Source organism: Halichoerus grypus, chromosome 1, assembly GCF_964656455.1.
Source record: "Halichoerus grypus chromosome 1, mHalGry1.hap1.1, whole genome shotgun sequence".
Classification (NCBI taxonomy): domain Eukaryota; kingdom Metazoa; phylum Chordata; class Mammalia; order Carnivora; family Phocidae; genus Halichoerus; species Halichoerus grypus.
In genome coordinates, this window is record NC_135712.1 from 108796139 (window position 1) to 108822541 (window position 26403).

General features: G+C 37.1%; 1 protein-coding gene across 21 annotated transcripts in view; it reads right to left on the minus strand.

Moving 5' to 3' along the window:
• MBNL1 (muscleblind like splicing regulator 1) overlaps positions 1–26403 on the minus strand; it is a 202611-nt gene that overhangs the window by 47025 nt on the left and 129183 nt on the right. Inside the window, exon 1 of one of the 21 annotated variants that reach the window (XM_078070206.1) lies at positions 6740–6764. The exons of the other annotated variants lie outside the window; for them this stretch is intronic. The gene's annotated coding sequence lies outside the window, so the exon portion shown is untranslated. Of the gene's footprint in view, positions 1–6739; positions 6765–26403 lie in introns of those variants that run through there. 21 annotated transcript variants of the gene reach the window in all.

A 26403-nucleotide genomic window follows, 5' to 3' on the forward strand; every position in this document is an offset into this window, starting at 1 on the left:
TTTCTGAAGTTATAAACTGTTCGACTGTGAATTTAAGGATTTTTCTCATCAGCTTTTGAAATGCGTACGAGTTTGTGATTATAACAAAGGAAAATGTATGTTTAGATTAACTGTGTGAGCTTCAAAATAATTTTTAAACATCTTAGTTTAATAAAGTGCACTTTTTAAAATTTATTTTAAAATATTTTATTTATTTATTTGAGAGAGAGAGAGGGAGAAAACGAGCAGAGGGAAGGGGCAGAGGGAGAGAAAGAAGCAGGCTCCCCACTGAGCAGGGAGCCCTACATGGGGCTCGATCCCAGCGTCCTGCAATCATGACCTGAGCCAAAGGCAGATGCTGAACCGACTGAGCCACCCGGGTGCCCCAGTGAAGTGTACTTTTAAATAATTAATAGTATGAGCATATAGAGTGCATATCTAAAAATTGTGTGTATGTATATACAGTATATGATGTATATAGTGAGATATAAATTGTAGAATAAAGATAGAACTGAATAGAACTACAGATGGCAATTTAGAGTATAAAAAATGGTTTCTTAGCTATTTTTAGTATTTATTTAAGATCAAAAATGAAACATCTTCCTTAGAAATCGGTGAAACCTAATAAGCTAAAAATTCAAAATTCTATTTGGAAATCAGACAAACTGAACTGTTTATAATTTTTCTACCTAAAATAAAAGGCATACTGTGATTATGAGGTCAGAATATAAAAAGACATCTTATTAAGCTGCCAAATGGTAACTATGTGGTAGAATTAAAATTATTGGGTCATATTTGGGCAAACTCTGGAAATAAAGGGGCAATGAAAAAATTATAAGGGTACCAGCTTATACTCAAAAGTCTTTTCCAACTTTCAATGGAAATACTGGTTTTCAGGAAAAACTGTTCAAACTGCAACTATTTATTTCAATTGTTAAAACAAAACCAATATTTCCTTTGGGACAACTGAGATATACCAATGTTTTTGAAGAACTTTCTGGAGATACTCATTGCTCAGATATTGGCCAGAAACTCTGGCAAAGGAATTTGGTAGCTTCCTATTGAAAATTCTTACTATTTTTTCTTCAGCTAAGATGATAGAAATATCTCACAAAAATTTTGCCAAAGGGGAAAAAAAATTGGCAGTCAGGAAATATTGTTTCACGCATTTCCAAAAATGTTTCTTACGGTTCTACCATGCTAATTTATAATTATCAATTCTAATACAAGGTGAACAAATTTACATATACAATATTTATTTTAAAATCACAAGCATCTAGTGGTAGGAAATTTATGGCAGTTTAAAATGTGATTAACTTTTAGAAAAAACTATATGCATGCACACTCATATACACTCACTGTTTTGTTTTCATTTAGGTGGACAGGAGTTTGATTAACTCTAGAAATTACAGTTTATTGGCTTGCAAATATTGGAAATAAATTAATTGTACCTAACACACAGGATACTGTTGCTTTTAAATGTATGTTTCTTTACAATCTACCTGTTTCCATAAAGGACTTGCTCCAGCTTACAAGAACAACGCATCCTAAAAGGAAGCTCAAGCTTTCTCAATCTCAACACTATTGACATTTTGGGCCATAGAGGCTTTGCTGTGGAGCTAGCTGTTCTGTGCACTATAGGATGTTTAGCAGCATGCCTGGCTCACTAAATGCCTGCAGTACTCCTGTCCTCAGTTATGACAATGAAAATTGTCTCTAGGTATTGCCAAACCTCTCTAGCAGTGAGGGGGAGGCAAAATCATCTCCAGTTGGGAGTCAACCACTGCTTTAAACCTAACGGAATTTAATAGGGGCTGTATTAATCTGCTTTGGTTGCCACAACAAAATACCACAGATTGAGTGTTTTAAACAACAGGAATTTATTTTCTCACAGTTTCTGGTAAGAGTGCTTTCTGGCTTGTAGACAGTTACTTTCTTGCTATTCCTCAGACAGCCTTTCCTTGGTGCATGCACGAGGAGAGAAAGTTTGTTCCCTGGTGTCTCTTATAAGGACACTAATCCTATCAGATCAAGGTCCCACTCTTGTGACTTTAATCTTAATTATTTCCTTAGAAGCCCCATCTTCAAATACAGCCATACAGGAAACAAGGCTTCAACATAAGAATTTTAGGGGGAAGCAAACATGCAGTCCATAAAAGGGGCACGCAATTAAAAACTGCCAACCCAAAGTTATTTGTAATTAGCTTTAAGTATTTTCATACTACATTTAAATGTCTGTCAATTTCCTCGAACATAAGATAATAGATTTGTCCTATAAAACCTGACTCAAAAAGAGTGGGTGGTTGACCAGTTATTCCTTCTAATTTTGTCGAATTCTAATAGCTATGGCTTCTAAAAATTTTTAAGGTATGAACATGTGAATTTCAATGTTTGTTGATTTTTCTCTAATTTGAAATTAAAACAAATAAAGGCTGTGGTATGTAAAAAAGCAAATAATTAAATTCCAAAATCATATTAATAGCTCCATTCACCTGTTAACTAGAATACTGGCTATGCTGACTTTAAGGGTAAGTAACATTTTCTTGGTTTTACTTCCCTACAGAAAGTTTTTTTCAGGATAACTAAACATGAGACATATAGCTCCTACTTTGGAAAAGAAGCTGCTGAGAAAGGTAAATTAAGTAGCCAGAGAACCCAGAAAAATAACAAACGACTCCTGACCACCACCTGAAATTCCTGCGGACCCACTGCATAATGTTGTTTTTAGTCATATGCAAATGTATACATATATATGTAAGTAATTATACACACACACACACACACACACATATTCACCCAATTATGTACCTATTTCTAAGAGCAGCATATGTATTACAAACTTAGATTCTGTTCATGTTACAAATTTAAGAAACCTAGAATATAAGACTTAAAATTTACATTTCATGTTTTATTTGGAAAAACACATAAGGACTTATAGAAAGCTCCAGAATAAAACCCCAAAGAACACTGAACTATCATTTGGTATAAATCCCTAATATAGTTGAACAGATATTTTCATTTTTTTTCTTAGAAAATCTCCATGGAGATTTCACTGATTTTATGTTATTGTTTTGTTTTGATGTGTTTTATAAAGTGTATTATACTATATTGTGTGTGTGTGTGTGTATATATATATATATATATATATAGTATATATACTCTTAATAAGCCAATACCATGTATTTACTATATTTTAGTATAATATAGTAAATATACAATATTAACATGTTAACAATAATTTTTCTATTTTCTTTTTATTCTCAAATATTATAGCCCTTTAACTCAGATAACAAAATGGGAATTTTGTTGTTGTTGTTGTTGTTTTTGCACCCTGTACCTATTTCAGAGTTTTACCATGTGGAAAGATAAATATTCTTTACACCAAACACTACTTTTCCTGTTTTAATTTCCTCATTGGACTTTCAGGCCACACCAGGAACAAAGGTTTAGCATTCCTACAGAACATGAAGAAAGGAGTCAATTCTCCTTTTATTTTGGTGGGCATTTAATAATCTCTAGGCTTCTAAACTTAACATGAAGTAAATACAGTAACACTAATCAATATTTAAAGCTTAACTTTTTAGGTGTAAATTACTATATATTCATTCAATCAACATATGGCCAAATGCTTAGAGCTCAGAGGTCAACACAAGAGCTGGGAAAATTTTCTATCAATGAGAGAAAAAAGCAGACATTTATGAATGTATTTTTATTGAAACAGTCTCAATTTCTTAAATTATTTTACCCGAGATTCAAAATATTTTCGAATGAAACACAACAGAAGGCCGATTTAGATTTTTCCCTTTCTTGATCCCATAAAAAGTTCATATTCACACATACACTATGGCTTAACAACGACAGAGACTGAGAGGAAAAGAAAGAAAAATACAAACCCAGGTACCTACACACAATCTGTTGAATTCAAATTTGTAATTTTACCATGGCCTGAAGGAATGTAACAGACTCTGTTTCACTCAGGTTAAACATTTTCTCGTCAGAGTCTAATGTGATCTCAACCCAGCAATTTTAGGTTTCGACGTTTCTAGCTAGTATTCAAAGGCTGTTCTAGGCACTATTTCATAGAACATTCCTAAGTGTGAGGATGAAGATTCTTGGACATTAAAACCAATGGTGACATTTACAATATCCCAAAATATCCTCAATGCTGACGCAAACTCAACGTACTCTAACTCAAACATCGGGATACTATGACTTTTTTCCCAGAGAACTTAGGAGCTTTAATTGCACAACTCCCATTAATCATCTTGAACATGGCATAACTGAAACTCTACACATCTCAAGAAGTATTATGTAAGGCATGAGAGTCTGAGGAGGTGGGGAAAGGGAAAAAGGCAACAAATCACACACATTCTTGTGACAAAAATACCACTCCTTTCTCCAGCAGCTTTTGTCTGTGAGAGATCACATATACATACAACTGTGACAGCAACAGTTACATCAACACACAGCTTTAGCTGACAGTCATCTGAAGAAATTTTAGTCTCTTCAGTGAGGGCCCACAAGGATCTTATGTTAAGAAATGTTTGTGATGGGATGCTGTAAGAAGAAATGGGCTCACCTTTTAGTTACACCCACCCGTGGCCTCTCCTCTACCCCGCAGAATCCCACAGAAGTGTGTAGCCTACTGTATGAAGTTAAGTGAAGGGTTTAATTGGCACCTACCGTCTGTCCCTATTCCACAGTCTTCCTCCGTTCCCAACATGGGTCTGGCCAACATCCCTGAGTCAAACCAGAGTCTCCATGACCTTGTGAAAGCCCAGTGACATTTGGTAGGTGCCAGCATCATTAAACAGTCCAACATTTCTTGGCTGCTTTTTTATGGCATCATAAAATTGGAAATGCCAGGTCACTATGTTTCTATTATTTTTTCAATTGCCTCATTATTTTTTCGGTACAGCAACTGTCAGACTTCTAAACTGTTTGTAGCAGAAACACTTCTGAAGTTTTATGGCATCCAAATCAGACACTCTTCGATCTTGGCTAATAATTAAAAACCCTAGCATTGACATAATAAAATTTAGTGCTCTATTTGTAGCACATGCCTTCCAATTGAGAAATACAAAATGTTTTAGAAATAGTACCCAATTCATCATCACACCATTATTAGCTGGATTACCACATGACTATATCTGTTATATTTCTAAGGATTTCCTGAGGGTAAAAAGAAGGTAAATGTCTCAAGTCAATTGCATTTAATTTTTTTCCTTAACAATCTTTTGGAAGACTTGTTTAAACAGTCCTTTACAGTCCTAGTGCATTGGCAACGCAAAAGCCCTCCATCTTTAAATACCCCTCCAAAGGTATGTGGGGAGGAGATGGTGGGGGTGTGGGGAGGGGGCTGCTTGTCCAAGGGCACATAACCGAATGAAGGCAGTCTAAATACAGAGTTGGCACTGTTCACCGCCATGCCAGAGAGATTCATTCATGCTGATGATCACTTTTACATCATGTATGTATGTTTTTCTAATCATTACTCACACTAAAACATAGATGACTCTAACCAGAATAGGTCAGAGCCAAATTAATGCTTCCATCTCTGTTGAGGTCTACAAAGGAAAAAATGTTTCACAATATAACAACTGATTTTGGAGAAGACTAACCCACATGGCATTTCCAAAGTGTAATGGAAAGCATTAGATTCTTTTATAAATTTCAGTTTATCTGTCATTTATTTTTTCCTTCAGCAGGACTTATACTATAGGGTCAACAGCAGAAAATAACTGAACACCAGACAAGTTAAAATTCTGCTTCACGCTACCCATTTCAACAAGACACCTAGCGAGGCAAGAGGTTCTTGGATTACCTATGGATTCCCCTGACTGGCCTCTGTGATTTGGTTATATCACAAATGGATTTTTGGATATAACAATGGATATACCAATGAATAATGGATATATCACATATACAGAAAAGGTGACTTTATATAGAAAAAAAGAATATATATATTCTTTATATATATATATTTACTGACTTATATAAGTGTATATATAAATATATATGTTTATATAAATGTATATTTATATAAACATATATAAATGTGTATCTATATTCTTTATATATATAAAATGAAAAATAGAAGTTAGTGATATAGAGAGGATGGCCGGTTTTAAGGAATAAGTCTTTTATTCAGCAATATAAAATAAACTAAAGAAAATCAAAGAGGTAAAACATCTTGGTGCAGTTTAATAACACTACCACCTTGTATTTATATGAGGCATTTGCTATGCTCATACCTTCTAGATACACATTCCTAAAAATATAAGGTAACACTATTTTTACATACCTAAAATAAGATTCATTATTAGTTATGATAAACTTAAAAGAATAATATTATGCAATATTTTTAAAGTCCCATTTCAATATTTCCATTGTAAATCTTTCAGCCAAGTCCACTAGTTGGGATAGTGTATACTATGCATAGGATTAGTGCTTAATTTTCTCAACTGTAACAGATGTCCAAAATTTTGTTTGTCAATTGCATGCAGAAATTATTACACTATACTGCTCTTTAAATCTTTTAGAGACATCATCGTCTTTGCCGAATATCAAACACTTTTTCTTTCCCCCAATTTTTCATTCAGACTCCTCTGTTAACCTCTGGGATTCCCTAACTGAAAACAAATGTTGTCGCTTGCTGACCTCACAGATCTGATCTCAAGTCCAGCGATTAAGTGCTACTTCTTCCCATAAACAACAATGACAGAGCACGAAGAAAGGGTGAGGCGACAAAGGTCCTTACCACTGCTGGCCACTGTCTCCTTCAGACAGGTCAACTTTGTACTTGAACAAAATGTGCTCAATGACACTGGCTCTGTTCCTGTGGGGAAAGCGCTCCCCTCCCCCCACATCCCCATGACAATTTGCTAAAATTGTTCACAGCCATCAGCCCTCTCTCAGACTTCAGGCTGCAGCGAGGAGAAAGACAATTGGCTCATGAGCCCAGAACACGTCTCTATTGGATGCTGACCGCAGCAGCACAGGCAGTGAGGGTGAAAAAAAATCTCCTGAAGAAAAAAAAGCAGTATCACAACACAGGCTATCTGAGCCTGGCTCCTTCTCTCACCCCACTCCCACCCCCCGACACTTCCACCGACTCTCTAAGGCATGTCCCCAAATATCTAAAGAAATGACACTCAACGAAAGTTACTTAAAAATCATCATTGGGAATAAAACAGGAATTTGGGGAAAGAATTTTGAGAAAGAATTCATGTTTCTAGTATTCTCCAGTAGCTTTCTGAGAAAGGATCCATGTTCACAATAAACAAACAAGTGAAACGAGATGTCTGTGAATTATGAAACTCTTACAGGCATCTATAAGAAGACTCTTTTTAAGGCAGGAGGGTATTGAAGTCATCACTTAAACAGAGGCACTTGAAAAAGCTTAATCATCACAAGGTTGCTCTGTTCTAAAAGGCAATCAGAGGCTGCAGAGCATATCCTTAAGTGCTTATTTAAGATGAAAAGTACAGAGATGCTGGGCCTCACAAGAACGCCCGGCATGGCAACACCGTTTTTTAATAAGCCGGAATGTGAACGTAAGAGTTTTCGAAAAGCACAGGCTGCTGTCACCTGATGTTTTTCTCTTGCTATCGTATCAACAACATTTAGGCTGAAAGCCCGGTCTGCTAAACACCAGGCTTGGATGCAGTGAGTAAAGCAACGTATGCATGAATTTACTCCCTCCCTCTGGCTAAAGCAAGTGCTTGTTGGCAGCGATTCGTTGTTTACCTTCCTTGGTACCTTGTGCATGCTTCTCTCCTAACAGAGTCACACGGCTTTACTGTGCATTGTTTATACATCTTTCCTCCATGCCAACTGCCTCCAGAAGGCAGTGTCATGTCTCACCCTCGTGCCCACCCTCTGGACCAGGCCAGTAAGCCCAACAACTGTTTGCCAGTGAATGAGTCCTGCCTGTATTTCAGAAGGTAAGATATTCTGTCCAATAACGTTCTCAAACATTCCTTCAGCATCTTCTCCAGGACCTCTATCAACTCACATGCTATAGTCCCATTTTCTCTTCATCAGTTTTATTTCCCTTCTTCCCTATCTGTTTCAGGTAACTTCTTACTACTGTTACCCAACCCCATCTTTGTACTCTGCTCCGCCCCCCCAGATAAGGAATATGGTCACTTGTTGGATTTATCTGTATCCTTAGCTCGTAAGCTTCTCATATTCAGGCCTTAGAAATCTGCACACAGGAAATGTCCCAGGACTTGACATAAAAAAGCAATTGAGCCCCAGCTCAATGGTTAACATCACATGAGCTAGAATCCCAGAGTTGTTTGTTCAAATGCCAACTTCGATACTTATTAGTAGTGAGATTTTGGTTAATTATTCAACCTCACTAAACTTCAACTTCCTCTTCTATAAAAATGAAGATAAGAATACCATCCTAGGGATGATGTAAGTATTAAAGGAAAGAATGTACACAAGGGCCTCAATTATGGTCTGGTACTCAATAAATGGACATCATTGGGCCTTTCTCACTCTCCTAAGTACATTCTTTACATCCCTGGAACCTTGCAAACCCTGCTTCCTGTTACTCAGTCCCACTTCTCTGGATAAGCTTAAAAGCACCCTTTCTCCTCTTCCTTCAACCTCCCCTTTTCCAGAGTCCTTCAGCTCACCATTGAGTTAGAATCTTAGCTTCTAATGAACTCACACTAAGCCTCTAAGTAGCCGAGGATGGCAATGTACACAGTCCAGCACAAAAAACACGCATCTAGAGCCAAGGAGACCTGGATTCACTGTAATTCTTTGCCCACTGGCTATGTGACCTTATGCAGGTACTCAACTCCTAGCTCAACAGTACCTTCATCGGTGACATTGCATCCAAGTAACATAGCTCCTGAGTGGCTGTGAGAAAGCTTTCCCAGTGCCCAAGGTAAGAGCCAACTAATGCTCATTTCTCTTACCATTAGGAAACGGGGCATCGGTATTTTAAAAGGAGTTGATAATAATAGGGAATCATTTTCTTAAGTTAAATTTAATTGTGAGAGGTGACCCTTTCAAATGTCACTTTCTGGGGACATTTTCTCTCTCACTGTCCCTCCCTTCCTCCTCTTTACTTTCTTGCCAGAGAGAGAAAGCTCACAGTAGTGAACTCAGCACCTGTCAAATTGTATTACAGGTAATTTCCACAAGTCTGTCTACTCCTCTAGATTAAGAACTTGTTAAAGATAGGGCTAAATCTAACTGAGCAACCTAAGCATTTTTAGTAAATGTTTGTAGGATGAATAAGCAATTTAAGAGACAGGAGGGCATTTCCGGTGTCCCAGCTATCACATCACTGCAATGGTACCGTAAGGCCTAGGTCACTGGTCCTCAACCATGGCTGCACATTATAAATAATACATTTCTATACCCAGCATCCACCTCCAGAAATTCTGATTTCATTGATCTTGGCTGGGTCCCAGGCAAGCTCCCAGATGATTCTAATGACTGCTTCTCTGAGGACCATTGGTTAGTCTATATATACCAATCCACATTCTCACTTACACATCAATCACAACTTTTTCCATAGTTCCTGCAAACCCAGTGTTTGCCAATGACTCCAGGACAACTGCTAATGTTATCTGACTATCCCTTGACTGATATTTCTGTTTCTAACCTGTCTGTTTTTCTCACAGCTCCTTCCCTATACAGTGGTGGAAAGGGCGCTCAAGGGCAAGGACTGCACAAAAAGAGCTACTACCTTTCATTCCCTTGGGCCTCGGTGCCTCAGACCAGCACCACCTGCTTCTGAACACCTTGTTCATAGGAAGCAAAAGAGCTCATGGGAAAAGGGAGTCAAAGGATCCGTGTCATCAATGTACCCATGAGAGCCCTTAAGTATTTTTGTTATATACTCAACATTGACAGTACACTAAAGAAAGAGTGTATCAAAGATATTGATGGCATTTTAGATTACTAATAACAGCTCCTATATAGTTTAGTTTCATTCTCATCCACTGAGGGCTAGAGGTCTTAGGTGGGCTCCTAAGTTCACAGTATTGCTCCAATCTTCACAGTATTGCTTTTACGACTCAATTGTAAGTTGCCTATGCTCAAGTTAAAATTTTCATAGCTGCAGTAAATATTTATGGAGGTAAACTGGCATGTTGTAAATTTTCAAATAAGAAGATATGAGGTCTCCACAGGATTACTACCATTTGCTTAGGAAGACCATTACAATGGATAGAATCCTTACCCTAATGGTGACCTCCTCTGTGTCCTGTTCAGGTGTAATTACAATGTCTATCGTTAACTCTCACAATATTATCTATCATTTACCCTCAGGACAATCCCAAGAAGTGATTCTTATTAGCCTCCTATAACAAATGAGGAAACAGAAGCTTTCAGAGGTTAAATATCCGATGTAAGGCCCTACCATTGTGAAGCAATGAAGTTAGGAAGTACTAGACATGTCAGAGCCCCCATGCATCCCACTGATGGGTAGGCAGGGTATGGATGGCCTAGACAATCTAGGGGCTGGGGGTAACTTTAATTTGTTGTTGCTGTTTGCTTGCAGATGCAACACATGATTTTACAACAATCCACAGAGAGAAATTGGAAATTGATATGTCCCACCCCATTAGAAATTATCAAAAGTTAAACAGAAGGTTTCTTTTGTGTTTCTTGCAATAATACCAGAGCATACAGAGTCTATGAAATTGTCCTAAAAGAGCTAGATATATATCAGATAAGAAATACAGTGCATGCGCACAGACACACCTACATGGACACAGATGAAAGAGAAAGCAGAACAAAACAACTGATTCACTGTCTCTTAATCAAACTGAAAAGTAAGCTAGAATATAGGCAACGAATGGATGAGAAAGGAGAGGAGAGGAGAGGAGAGGAGAGGAGAGGAGAGGAGAGGAGAGGAGAGCTGTTGCCTTGTCAATTGTTGTCAAGGGGTTGCCTTGAATATACTTCACCTTAAATCTTATTACCTTCTAAAATGACTCATTTATACATTTACTCATCATCCATTTGTTGAGGCCTCTCATGCTCTCAGTGCTGTGGGGCAGTGGAGACAATAAATGAATCAGACATTATTTCATGAAGAGAAATAAGGCATGCACCTAAATAACTAGAATATAAGGAGGGAAGGCAAAGAGTGCTATAAGGGACACTCAGTTAAAGAGTTCTCATAATCTGAAGGAAAAAGAGAATGTTTCCGTTTAGAAGAATCAGATAATAGCTTTGAAGAAGAGGTAGAATTTAAACATGAAGAGTTACAAAAGATATCCAGGTAGAGGAAAGAGCATAGTTTGAAGCATCAATGACAAATAATACATTTATAATAAGAGATGTGAGAAAGAAGTGTGAAAAATAGGCTGACTCTAGTTTGGGGACAGTTTTAAAAACTGAGTTACAAATTGTCTACTTCCTTCTGTAGACTTGGGAGAGCCACTGAGACTGGGGTCGGGGACCGTTATCAGCACATAGGCAAAGCTGTACTTCATGAATTCATCAGACAGGAGGGCGGGAGCTCCTGAAGTGGCCACGAGCCGGGCAGAGGAGACCAATGAAGTAATTACTTTAACAGTCCAGGCAAGAGCTAACACAGACCTGACCATTCTTCAAATAGTCTCCCAGACCCATCTTTTTCACAATCTCCCCCCTACTCCTATTCTAACACGTGCTAACACACACACATTCTCTCTCTCTCTCTCTCTCCCCCCAGCCATAGCGAACTGAACTAAGTTCAGTGTCTTTCACAAGATATCACTTTGACCATGTAGATCCAGCTACCAAAATACTCTGCCCTTCCAGGTTTTTTTGGCCTGGCTAACTTGTAGTTAGAGTTAAGAGTGGATCTCCTGTTAATGTCCCCCCCTTCAGGAAGTTTTTGTTTTTAAACTTCATCTTTGTTTAATGTTCTTCTGGCTGATTCCAGAGCATTCGTTACACATTATCATAATTACATGTCAGCTGCCTGTTTCCTTCACTAGACCAGACTCAATGAGAGTAAAACCATGACTGTTTATTTTCCAGTTGCATTCCCAAAACAATACCTAGAATAGCATCAGCCTCATAACAGGTGTTAAGTCATATAGGAATCTTATAAAGCAAGATGTACATTATATACTATATATATAATACATGTTTAATAGACATACATACATAGAACATACATTAACTATATGTCTAACTTTCAAACACACATAGAACAGTGCTTTTTCAACACCTAGCAATGTTTTAAAAACTGCTTATTGACTAACTGCCAAATTAAGCTTCATCATTTTACAATTTCTTGCAACTTAAGAGCAAATTTCTGGCTCAATCATTAGTCCATTATTCTGTTTCATTGTTTCCTTGTGCCAAGATAAAAACTGGACTCCACACTACAATCACATCAGAAAAGAGTAAATAGTAACTGTAATATGGATTACTCAGATTGGAAAAGGTTACTTAGAAACTTCAATATGGTAGGTAGCTTGGCAAAAATTCTGAAGCACTGCTCAAGAGACATACCAATAAAGTGAAACTAACTTTTGCTTTCCTGTTACAGTATTTCTTTTTTTTTTTCAAAGATTTTATTTATTTATTTGACAGAGAGAGAGAGGGAGAGCAGGAACACAAGCAGGGGGAGTGGGAGAGGGAGAAGCAGGCTTCCCGCCGAGCAGAGAGCCCAATGCGGGGCTTGATCCCAGGACCCTGGGATCATGACCTGAGCTGAAGGCAGACGCTTAATGACTGAGCCACACAGGCACCCCTGTTGTAGTATTTCTTGATAGAATAACCACTTTACAATTTTCCTGATTTCATAAAAACCCAAAACAATAATAATAAAAAAAAAAGTTCATGTTTGCCTCATTTTTATTCTACCAGTAGCTGATACTGGTAATTTTAATGTAGCTTTTCTGCATGTGACATATTCATCTAAAATATTTGAAAATAACAATTTTACTATCCACCCTAAAAGAATCCTATAATATCATGAAATCAAATATGAAAAGCCCTTCTAAAATTAAATGGAATTGTTCTAGAGTGGTGTAGTAAATGCACTAACATAAAAAAAATAAGAATTAGCAATATATTCCTACCTTCTAAACAATTTTTCCCAAACGATTTCAGTGAGTCATAATTATGTGATTAAGTTTCACATTATCCAAAATACATTTAAGTCTCTATGTGCAACTATTTTTAGCTATTTCTGAAATTGTTTGTTTTGGTTTATTTCATTGTTAGCACTCACCTGTAAGTCAAAATAATTTCAAATTTCATTTAAAAAGTTGTGGTTCCTAATTTACAATAATTTTCTCTTGTACTGATTTAGGGCAACTGTTTTTGGTTTGATTATTTTTTAAATAAACTGTGCTCTGAAAAGGACCATTTAGTAAGGCAGTTTATTTTTTAATATTAATCTCTGAAAGAGAATAAAACTAATAATCAAATGGATTGATACAAACAAAAAATAATTCCTCTTAAAAGCAGTATTCTACTTTATAAACTGCCAGGGTTTTTATAGAGAAACTAGCTTATATGGGGCAGGGGCACAGGTCCCTCCCTACCACACCCCCCGCCATCCTGAGTGAGTGGATGAAATTACTGGAGTCCATGCAGCACGCAGCAGGAAAAGATTTACAATGCATTAGTCAATGCAGTTATTTTAGGGAAAGGTTAAACAGAGTACCATGGAAGGACCAAGAAACACCTTAAAGAGATTCAAGTAAAACTACAAATTATCAACAGCTCTATTACTTATGTTCAAAACATATCAACTATCATTTGAGACTAAACAGCTCCCAAAATGATGATGTTCTTAACTGCCAGATTTTAAAGTTGGGGAAACTCTCAGGTTAGATCATCCATTTCTTTTTTTTTTTTTTTCCACTGTTTAAGGAATTTTTATTAAAGCAAAAATTTTATAATCCAAATTATGTTTCCTTGCTCAGTTATCAGTTCTGTTATTTAAAACAGAAGTGACATTCTGAGCTATTCCACAGTAAAGAATTACAAAATTAAAGAAAGGAATGCTTTAAATTTTTGTACTTTGCTAAAAATTCTTTTTCCCAGGGTCTATAAAACATTAATTTGTTTTTATATTTTACTATTTCTTTGTGGGTTTTTTGTTGTTGTTGTTGTTTTTTAAATCAATAAGTAATCTAAGACTAGAATTATGTTTGCTAGACCTGGCATTTGCTCGGTACATAAGGTTCAAAGTTTCCTTTCCTTTTTTTATTTATTTTATATTTTGCAATGTTTTTTTTCCCATAATGTTTAAGTTTTTCGATGTTTAGATATTTTTCTTTGGTGAAGCATGAGTTTCTTTTCATGGTCCCTGATCAATTTTAAACAGTTGGAACACCAGTGGTACTGTTAACTGCTTTCTGGGCAGATCATCCATTTCTTAACAGCACATCACTACTACTACACGGGTTTAACAGTACTGCCTTACAGTGTTTTCTCTTTGTATAGTCCTGCCAGCTCACTACTTATTGTGGGAAACTTTGTCATTTCTCCTTTTGTTGTCTTTCCAATGATATATTTAAAAACATGTTATAAACCACCCACCCCCCATGTTTTTCCTCAGTGTGTATCTATGGGTCCACTATGTAAAAACATCTGTCAATTCACCACAGACCATTTCTTATACCTCAGTTTTCATAAATAAAACGCTGCACACACAAATGAACAGATAGATTGTTCATCAAAATAAAGAGATTATCTCCAAATTCCCTTTTTGAGAATTTTAGTCTACTTCTCTTTTATCTGACTGCCTATCAAAACACCCAAAAACCAAAAGGAAAGGTCGTGTGAAAATAGTATGAAAAGAAAAGGTGGGGTGGGGCGGGGTGGACCATAAAGCCTGCCACAGGGTATATTTCAGAAAATAGATAATCAATACTATGAAGTGTCCTTCATACTATGAAGTGCTACCAAAGTGGACAAAGTGCAGAGGAAAACATGCCGAGAGTCAAGCATTTTCACAAGTATTTTCAATTAACCTCACAATAACCGTATAAGTAACTAGTATTAACCATGTTATGCCAATGGGGAAATTAAGGCTCACAGAAGTTAAATGACTTGCCCAAGATTACCGAAGTAGCAAATAAAGTTTAAGTCTCAAATTCAGGTCTGATACCAAGTTGGAGGATTATGTCCTCTACAACACAGCTGGCTTCCCAGGAATCCAAAGAGCCAGAGGACCTAACAGGTAAAATAGCATCCAGGTAGGAATTTCGGGCCATTCGATGGCCAGTGGTTAAACCAACTTGATTGGGATGAAGGCTTTATTCAGGGGAGGTACATTCAGAGAGTAAAGGCTGTGAAAATGAGGAAAGGAAAACTCATTCAAAATGGAGTTGGGAAGCCATTAAGGGGAGGGGGCTCTCATGTACAGTCACCGAGCCCAGCCTGCATAGTTTGGCAGGAAGAAGGAAGACTTCCTCTCAGCCTGGCAACAGCAAGCTGCCCTGGTCTGCAGCCAATGAGAAGCCACCACCCGGAACTCTCATTTTCCTCCAGTGAACTTTTGTCACAAAAACGCCTCCCAACTTACTCCTTTCCTTTATAAAGGGATGCTCTCCTCCATTGCTCTCCAGACTTGCCAATGGTTTGCAGAGTTTTCCTATTCTGAGTTGCAATTCCTCCCTCTGCCGTTTCCAAATAAACTAATTTGCTGCTCCATAACCTTCGTTGTTTAATGTTTAAGGTTGACAAGGTGAAGTAAGTGGAAGTAACCTAAATGCTTAATTAGGAAATCTACAATATAAGCAAGGATAATCCATTCATTGAATGCCTTTGCTGAGGACTACTTGAATTTCAGGAAGACACTCCATGGTGAAGAAGACCTAAGTCATAAGGATATAGAAAGATCAGCACTCATTAAACAAGAGTAATGGCTGTTCCTGTGGTTTTATGGTACCCAACAATCCAAGACAAAACAGCTGCACTAAACTGTTCAAGTGGGTTAAAGGTAAGCTAGTGCACACATGTCCTCCGTGAAATTTATTATATACCAAAAGAGAAGAGAAAAACAGATTTGAACAATTATCAGAACTACCATGATATCTGAGTTTACAATAATTTATATTACTCTGTGAAGAAATGAAAATGTACCTAGTCACTCCATTACCCCTCAAGCAACAAAATATCTGCTTTGAAATCTTGAATTTATAAAACAAAAACATCTGTCACAAAATAAAAGCTACTTATCCATATTTTTTGTTTTATAAATTATGAACACAATGGTTAAGTAGAAAGTAAGAAAATTAACTATGGACAATAAGGGGAAAAATATCACCACTTATTGTCTATGCTCCTCCAGACAGAGCAGTAAACATAACCTACCCAACCAAAGTCCTCCCAGAACCAGCCTCCACAGGACTGTTGCTCCTGTTTATCTTCCTCATAGCACTGGTCATACCTACAGTTATATTGCTGATTTATATGTTCACTTACTGACTGATTCCACTAGGGATGTAAGATCCATGGGGGCAAAGCCTTATTTCCCCTAGCTCACAGTAAGCCGCACTGTTAGCTAAAAGAAAGAACAGGTCTCACGTTATCCTCCCCACGACTTCATGATGGGAATACTGTTAACCTCTTCTCCCATTTGCTGACAGGAATTCTGAGATCTTGTGAAATTAATTCATACAAAGTCACAGAACAATTAAAGCAATGGAAACTCATCTGCCTGATTTATAGGTACTATATAAACAAATTTGGCAGGCTGTATTTAGAACAAAGATAATATCAAGTTGAAATTCAAATAGCCAGTAGTATTTAAAATGCAGCAATTAAGAAAACAATCTCTAAGGACTCTTTCCACTGTATATAAGTACAGTCAGACAGACTTCTTATAGCTGTCACCACAATATATTTTGAGTTACACTACGGATTTCACACAAATTGACTATTCACAATTGACTACGTCAGTTGTTATGAACTATGTATCGGTATGTCATAGTCGATTTGTGTGAAATCCATAAACAAAGTTGTCACAAACAAAGTTGTCTACGTTACCCTTTGGAAAAATCTCAATTTTGCCCCGAAGTATTAGTGTTGCCACTATAAAGATAATAGCAGGTCTCCGTAGTTCTCACTTTGGATGAAATTGTGAAGAAAATCTATCTGGTAATTTTGATTTTAAAAGCTATAGGTTCATCTTGGAAAACCATGTAGGATGAATTGAATGTCAGTGATAAAAATAGATTCATACAAAAATGGCTACTCTCAATAACTGTTAGAAAAGTTCTATAAATTAGGCACCATTTTTTTCGGTGAGGTCCTTAGAAAAGAATATTTAAAATAATTTTATACTTTCTACTAAAAGTGATACATATGAGAATTCCGAGGGAAAAAATGACTCTTGAGAAAACAATTTCTACAAAGAACTGATGGATTATAAGTAACATTCAAATTCACTGTGCCAACTATTGCACATACATAGGAAAGAGGATCCTAGATCTACAATTTTGCTAATTTCCTATTTTTCCATCTATCTATTAATCCATGTATATTGGCTGCCTAATAGCTTATCATTATGCTGGGTGATAGAGGATAGAAAAAGAAATATAAAATGCAATTCCTACTGATAAATAGAGTCAGATGTAGGAGGGATCAGCAGCATCTGACTTCATGAGAAACATCCTCAAAAAAAGAGGAGTGGATAAAATTGGGCTCAAATGGTGAAAGGAAATTCTTTCAGACCTGGAGAGGCTTCATATTCCACCTGACCATTCATTCTCTTGAAAAGGTAAGTCGGTGGCTTTCTTAACCTAGCAGTCCAGTATGGTTCTATAGACTTCTAGCTCTTTGTTGCCATTTTGTGGTAGGGACTAGAATTATCATGCTCCTTAATAGTGCTCTGGAACATGGGATCAGTCTTGGATATCAATCGTCTAGGATAGACTCTAGCTGCAAGATAATTTGTGTTTGTAACCTGCCATCACAGATTGACAAGCAACCAATGTCCATGATCCCCTTCTGTACCTACTTTATTGGGAATACAGTGTCACTGCTTTCTAGGATCTCAGAGAAAGGACCTCTAGAAAACAGGCACACATGGAGAGGGATTTGAGGTAGGAATGACACAGGACAGGGAGACAGCCCACTAAGAGTTGGGTGGGAAGGACTGCCTTGTTTATGTAGAGGACTTCTGTCACCTTCTCTGGCATCTAGGCAAAGGATTCTGGACTCCTTTTAGGAGGCACCTCAAAGAGATAAGATAACACCATTCTAGAAACTTAGGATCTCAGGCAACAAATTGTACACCACAGTAAAATGCTGGAAAATTCAACAGGCCATCTGCACAGGCATGTTTCCTGTTAAAAACAGATAAGGGGCTCTGGGAGTTTCTACTCAGATGAATTCTCAGGAATATTTTTGCATCTTATATGAAGTTTCCCTTACGTTACTGCAAAAAGTGGGAACAGCTACCTTTCAGAAGAACACGATAGTATTGGCAGTACACTGAAATATTCTGAAATGCTACTTTTATAATATATGTTCTTTCTTTGTGTGTGTCTTATGTAATTTTGCCAAAAATAGAAACGGGTTGGTTAAGAAGAAATGTTAAAGCAAACATATATTATTCCCCAAATTAAAGATTGACACTTCAAATGTTTTATATTTCTTGTTGCTGCTTAACAAAAGCAGAAATTCTAGGAGGGCTGTTTATTCAAAGAGGCTGAAGTAAGATAGGTATGTTGGTTTTCAAAAGCATTCCGTTCATTTTTTGAGTTTTGAAATAGCACATGAAATGTAAATATGTACAACGGACTCAATTAGTTGAACTCTGCCCCCATGAACACCACTGAAATGGCTCTCATATCAATTACAATTCTTCACTGTTGGGTCAGAAGCTCTGAAACGTTTAATAGAGGCATTATGTAGCAATGAGAGGTGAACTGGTTATTATTATGGATACAGTATTACCTAAGCAGGGGACTGTATATTAAAAAATAAGACCCATCTTTAATGACCTCTTGTTGATATTTCTATCACATCCTATGAAGAGGAAAGAAGGTTATATGCTATTACTTGCTATCTTGCTATTTATAAATCTCAACGGCCTCTACAATGTAAACATACTTTTCTTTTTTAAGCAAATGACGGGACTTCACGATGCTCCCTCTCTTCCTAACCCATGCTCAGTAAAAGAAACTCTTAAAAACCGTTCGCAATTCATTCAGATGATAAAAGCGAAGAGAATGCCACTACTTTCTGATTCCCTGCAAACTTAGCCTTCCCCCCCACCAAAATAGAATCAGAAAGAATTCATCAGAATTTTAAAAATCTGCCTCCCTGTGATTGGGGATGGGAAGGGGACAGACAGGTTCTGTGGGCCTGTGGCAATCGTAGGCTACTTCTCATGGCATCCCATTAGGATGTCAGCACTTTGACGATCAAATTTGATTTTCTTCCCTCAGATGTACCCTGGTTTTCATCATGAATTATGCCAAGGGGTTTCATATAGAAAACCCCACTGAAATAATGCCTGGCCTATATTTAGCAAAATGCTGCACAAACAAAACCATGTCAGGCAGGAGCCAAATGCCCGGAGAATAAAAAAGCTTGCAGAATGAAGGCCCCCCACCCCCCTCCCGACCCATACTGCTAGCTTTCCTCTCAAAAGCCTTCTAGAGCTGTAAGGAGCATTGCGGTTTCAGGTGTGATTTTCAGGAAAGTTGCATGAACCAAGTTTTTAAATGCAAATGACAAGGTCAGAAGGAGGAAGGTTTACAGGTATGAGGATATGAAAGAAAAAAATGGGAGACGTGGCAAGAAGGTCAGGAATTTGAAGGGTAATGTCAGAAATCTATGAACAGAAGCTTACACAGTTACATATCTGCTCCTAGTGGTGAAGACTTCGTATTTCAAATTTGGGACCATCATTAACCATTCTAGGAAAGGTTTTCACTTCTCCAAGAAAGATCTCTGTATGTGCAGTATGTTGCAAAATTCCTTTAAAACTGATAAAGGAGGGGCACCCGGGTGGCTCAGTCGGTTAAGCGTCTGCCTTCGGCTCAGGTCATGATCCTCGGGTCCTGGGTTCGAGCCCCACATCGGGTTCCCCGCTCAGCAGGGAGTCTGCTTCTCCCTCTCCCTCTGCCTCTCCCCCTGCTTGTGCCCTCAATCTCTCTGTCAAATAAGAAATAAAATCTTAAAAAAAAAAAAAAAAGAAAAGAAAAAAACTGATAAAGGAGACAGTGCTTCATAGTGGGTGCTCAAAAAGCAGAAAGATACGTTCAAGGTTCAAATCCCACTCTGCCACTTACCAGCCCTGTGACCTTGTGCATAACTCATAATCCTCAGCCTCAGTTTCCTCATCAATAAAATGGGAGTAACTATACTATCTACCTGACAATGGGATTTATGAGGACTTAAATAAAAATGTGTGTAAAGCCAATAGCTAGTACCTAGAGAACACCAGCAGAATATAGTTGCTGTTCTTATAAGTTTATCCGGATTTGTTAGGTGAAAGTTTTCCAGTCTCTCACATGAGTGTATTTTGAAGGCTCAGTTCATTGTTCTGGTAAGGGGGTGGGGGGAGGGCGGCTTTCCATAAAGTCACAGCCCCTGCTCTGCTGCTCCACAGATTGCAGGACAAGGGCATTCTTGCCTGTGCTCTCCAGCCCTCTCCCTGAATCCGGTATCCCCAGGATCAGTGTTACTATTACTTGGGTGTGCTTTCTCACTGCAAGAAAGAAAGCACCATGTCTTATTTCCAAAAGCTTGATCTCAGACTAAGTCACCAGAGGACTATCCCCCATTTATATCCATTCACGTGTATGTGTGTAAGTGAGTGTGTGTGGTTGTGTGTGCAGAAAGATACGTATATATAAGAGACAGAGATGGATGCCTGTGTATGGATCTGTATACAGAGATATCAATATACATACATATACAAAGGGCACATATGGAAATTAATCCCTATTCAAGGTCTATGAAATACTTCATGTGACTTTGGAAGGATAAATGAAAGTGAACTAGGTTCTAAACCACAAAAGGTTTACTATTAATCTATTAATATCTATAGTCATATTTTCTAGTAACTCAGAAATCGCTTCACTACCATCTAAACTTCCTCCTTTGCCCTTATTTTAGAGCATGATTTATGTAATAAAGATACTGTTTCTCTCCATTAGTTCACTTACCTATGCGCCTAGGTAAGTAAAATACATGTAGACTATGAGATGTGTTTAGTGAATACCTACCCAATGCTGTCAGTGAATGTTTCCAGATTTCCAGCTCTTACTTTTAACTGCTAGGTCTCTGAACCAGAATCGTTGGCCATTTCCCAGAAAATTCTATGGCCCCTTCAGCCCTGTCTTTTTCTCATTAGGCGTCTAGTCATACCTCTTCAGAGACATAAATCCCAGATCAGATGTAGGTAGGTAGATGTAAGACATGAACTGGGAATCTGAAGCACCCATGAGCAAGACAGATGTTCTTAGTACAGGAATTGAGAGTAGAAAGGAGACAGAGGAAGAACATTGCTCCACTCAATTATAAGACTGGGACTTCTAGGATTATGAGAGCCGAAAATCTAAAGACCATTAACTAATTTTTGTTAGACTTTGTCATTTTTTCAAATCCTGTTGGTACAGTACTGATATGAAATGATCCTTGAAATTTTAAAGCTTTATGTCCCCCAGAGCTTTATAAATGCCCAAACGTAGCAATGCTCCATTTCATCAGTTGCTGTTTATATGAACAGTGAACAAGGACATACTGAGGTGGGTGGCCAATTAGGTGCCCTCTCTAGCTGAGTCACCAAGCCTACTCAGAGCACGTGGCTCAAATTTCCTCCCAAGCGCCAACACAATCATGTACATGTCATGAATCTTTGGGATTGTTCCTGAATACCCAAAAACTACATGAATGTACCGGGTCTGGTGAAGTCCTGTTAGCCTAGAAAACAATGTTGAGGGCCAGTGGCTCAGAGAATGCAGCACTGTACAGCCCTGTACAGGGAGGGCACTGTTAGGAAGCTGTAAGCCACCTACCCTCGATTCTTACTGTTTCCTTTTCTCATGAGCTTCTGGAATGGCCCTGGTAAGCTGATTTCCCACTCTTTAACTAAATTAATTGTACCCTTTAATCACCTTTCTCAGGCAACTGGAGATCAGTGAGCATGTACATGTATATACCTATTATGCCCATAGGTAGCAAATATACATAATTTACTTTCTCTATATATTTGATTTTAATATTACGAGAGTCAGAACTGCTCAGGAAACATATACGGATTAGAAGGGCACAAGGTGAGGTTGAACTATTCAGACATAAATGCTTTCTGGGACTTCTGATGAAAGCAACAAAGTCATCTGTTAATGAGAAATGCAATGAGAACACTTTTATAAGACAAAGAGCGTATACGAGGGAGGAACACTTTTACAGAAAATCTTCAGCAGAGAAGAATAATTAAAAGGGGGTGACTAAACATATTTCAGTTCTTGATTATATGAAATCATGGCTTTTGAAGGAGGAAACATACACTGTCATTTACTCCTTTCATATTTTAATTTTTAGAAGACAAATTTAATTTTAATATTGCAAGTCTTCAATGTAGACAATTCCCTTCTTTCCAAGGATTTGCTTTCTTAGCTTTCGTTTAATAACAGTTTTACATTCGACACCAACTGCAATGCCGTCTTGTGCTTGGTGCAGGGTTATGCTACCGCAGTGTTATAAAAATAGCAAAAACAAAACAAAACAAAACCAAAAAACAAAATACCACACAGAAGACCGGAATAGTAGACCAGAATAGCTTAAAAATTGAAGCTTTTGGATAAAGCTCTCTGAAAGAATTATAATAGTTACAACACCTGATTCCATGCTGTAAAATCATTCTTCTTTCATTATATAATATTAAAATTACATTGGGGAATCATATTTCTTTCTCCCCAGACCAATAAACTATTAAAGTTATACTGGGTCTCAGAAGAGTTCAAAATCCAAGCTGCACTGGCCTGCTGTGTCTGTTTACTTAATCTATTTTTATAACACTGCAGTAGCTGAAACCAACTTACCAAATACCTGCTTCGACATTCTGCACCACATTGATTCAAGAGATAAAATTTATGAGAAGCAAGCAGGAAACTCTGTTTGTTTTTAATAAATCAATCTACTCTATACTATTAAAGTCAGGGCCACAAGGAACCACAGATAACACTGCTTTAAACGTCTGAAATACAGCCCAAAAAGATTTTAATTTTTTTTCCAACTCTGTTTGTTTTGCCAGGTCAGACAGTTGCCTCCTTCACCTATGTGAACTAGCACACGTCGCCATTCCCAGTTTGCTGATCTGAGTGTCTGCACCAAATCTTCGGCAGGTTTCTTGATAATCAACAGGCTGTCGGGATAGATGTATTATCTCTAAAGCAACCTACAACACAAACATGCTATAGCTAAATTATTTAATAAAATAAACCCGTGCCCAAGAACAATGCCAGATCGAACTTTTACTTCATGAAGCATTTCTAACAATTCAACGTACCCAAGAAAAATAAGCTTGAGAGTACTGACAAGAATGGGATTTGCCAATTAAAAGTGGTTGCCATAGAAACAGGCTTTAATATGTTCTATGAAAAATATGAACATGTCATGCTTTCTCTTTAGTCACTTACATTTGAACACGAAATGTGAAAAACACAATTAGAGAGAGGAGTGTAGCTCCCTAAGGGAGCATCAAACATTCTCTTGTTCGTAAAAAAAGTCCCTTTTCTCAACCAAAAATGAACACATACTCTGTTTTCTTGAATTTTTTATAGATTATTTGAGTAATATATCACTTCAGTGTATGGTGTGATTTTTTTTTTCTAGAACTGAACTTTTTTTTTCCCCAAAGTACTCTACTAGATTTATGTTTTCTGAAAGTCTTCAAATACTGTGCTCTTTGAAAAATAACTTTTAAAATATCTTTTGAATTGCTCAAGGGGAAGATCATTACAAAGGATCCTTTGACATTCTAAACACTCTAAATACCACATGTTAAAAAGTATTTTAAGTACATCATTGAATGTTCCTGACTGTTGACTCAAGGGATTAATATGGGTTAGACTCTAGCCAGATGACCATAACCAGCCACAGGATATAAAATAGTGAACTACTCTATCACTTTTATTACTGTTTTACTAACATAGTCTATGACAAGAATTCTGGACATAGTGCTATTAGTCTTCAGGTGGTGACCCAGAAGATAAATATTAATGTTTTGTAGAAATTCTATCATGCAGTTCCCAGATTATACTCATTTCAGTATCACTGTAAAAAGCAAGTGACACATTTAAAATTTGTTTTTTTGAAAGGCTCAATCTATTATGATGTGAAATGATTCATTATGTATAAAATGAAGTCATCCTATGACTGATGAAAATTAAAAATTATTTATTCCTTCATCAGTTGAGCATAGAATTATCCATTCATGTGGGAAAGGTGCTGATAGAATACTTAATTAATACATTAATATTGTACACCTTTGATTATTCAGAAATGGTATGATTATTTATAATTGAAAGATTCTAACTAAGCATATTTTAGATGAAAAAAGTAGTTGTTAGGAAAGAGGAGGTTAATTTTCTTAATCATAGAATATCATCTGAATTAAAATATTACAAAGTGTATGAGAGTACCAGTCCTATAAATTGTCCTCTGTCTTCCCTTGTGAACATTTTCTCTCCCATCAAAGAGGGCTAGAGAGTACTTTATTTAAGACAACAATGGCTCTTGGAAGATTTAACCTAAGAAAAGCCTAAATACAAGAAGAAATATTCTTGAAAAAAAAAAAAAAAACATGTATTTTAAAATTCCTTACAAATTCATTTAAAAAAAAACAAAACCTTAAGCTATTTACCTTTCAAATTACAACACAGATGCAAATCACATCCTGAAACTAACTATTGCTACCAAATAGAGTTCGCTTTCTGAGATTCCTACTAGAGATGTGTAACCTCTCTTGCTTTACATTAAAAAGCATAAGTAATTCTGAAAATTACACCACCATTATTTGGTCTTCTTTTCAGGCCTAAAGAGTAAATAATAATTATCTAAATAAGCTTTATGAGAACATGCCCACTAAAGAATCAAATCTGCAAGCGATACTCAGAAAAACAGTTGGCCAACTCCGGACACAGCCTATCTAATGGTACAAAGTTCAGAATTATAAACACCTGACAGCACGGGTTTATAAAATTAGACATTTCCCAAGCAACACAAAAGAATGTCTGTTTCATCTAGCAATAAGGTCCTCCCTCTGCAGATTGAGATTTCAAGTTTTAAAATCAAAGCTGGAAAGCAAACATCATATAAACTCTGCACCTGCCAGTGAGTGTTGACAACAACCTGCTTGGGTGCGTGTCTGATTTGGATCAACAACCAGCAACCATGTCAGTGCTGCCCACAAGGATGGTAAAACACTGTAGCTATAATCGATCTGTTGTTCAGCTTCTTTTTCTAAGATGGGTTGCTCTTAGGGTATCACTATTATTGTCATTAAGTTTTATGGTTTTTAAATTGACAGTGAAATGTAATTCAAAAAAATGTAACTTCTAAAAATCACTTGAACTTAGTCTGTGTTGTTTTCAAACTGTATACATTTTATCTTCAATTATTTTTCTAAAATTCTCTAGCCAGGCAAAAAACAGGGAACAACACTCATTGGGGATAAGGGGTTCTTTGACATATGAGAAATGTTTTTTAAAGTTTTTAGTATACCCGGATATACGGACAAAAAGTACAATGGCAGGTAGCCACTCCACTAAGAAGCATTTCCTCCGAGCAGAGTTGGCTAGAGCCAACCTCCATCTACCACCCCCTCTCAAGCGTAACTTTCCTTAAAATAAAACATAGACTTCTGTTGTTTACTAAGCATAGGGTGTCTATAATAATTCAAATACAAATTATTTACATTTTACATTTTGAAAAGCAATACAAAAATGTTTGTTACTCCGTTACCCAAATAACACACGCTGCAAAGCGAAATTCTCATTTAATCTAACTAAATAATAAGTCTGACGAATAATAAATCCAAACCTCCCTTTAATGGCATGGATCTACTCAGGTGCTATGAGCACAATATACATCTGCTCAAGGGCCATCACATAAAAGGGAATCTGAAGGGTAAGTGAAGGTAAAATCTCTTCCTCTTAGTCACAAATTAAAGGGACACTCTCTAAACCACTTTGGTTCATGTTCTTTTTCCTACATGACAACAACATAGTTTTCAAGGTAAAAGAACCCTGAAGTGTATCATAACACAGCTACATAGTAAAAAGCATCCGTCTCCCAGCCTCAGCATCAATACAAGGCAGAACTGCCCAGAGGATTCCTCCAAAAACAACTCAACAGTGGGCACTCGGGAATCAGTCCCGTGGCAGCTCTTCCACAGGATGACAAAACTTTGTTGATCTTGTTACAATGCATCCTTTACACCAGCTCATCTAATTTAATCTAATGTATTCT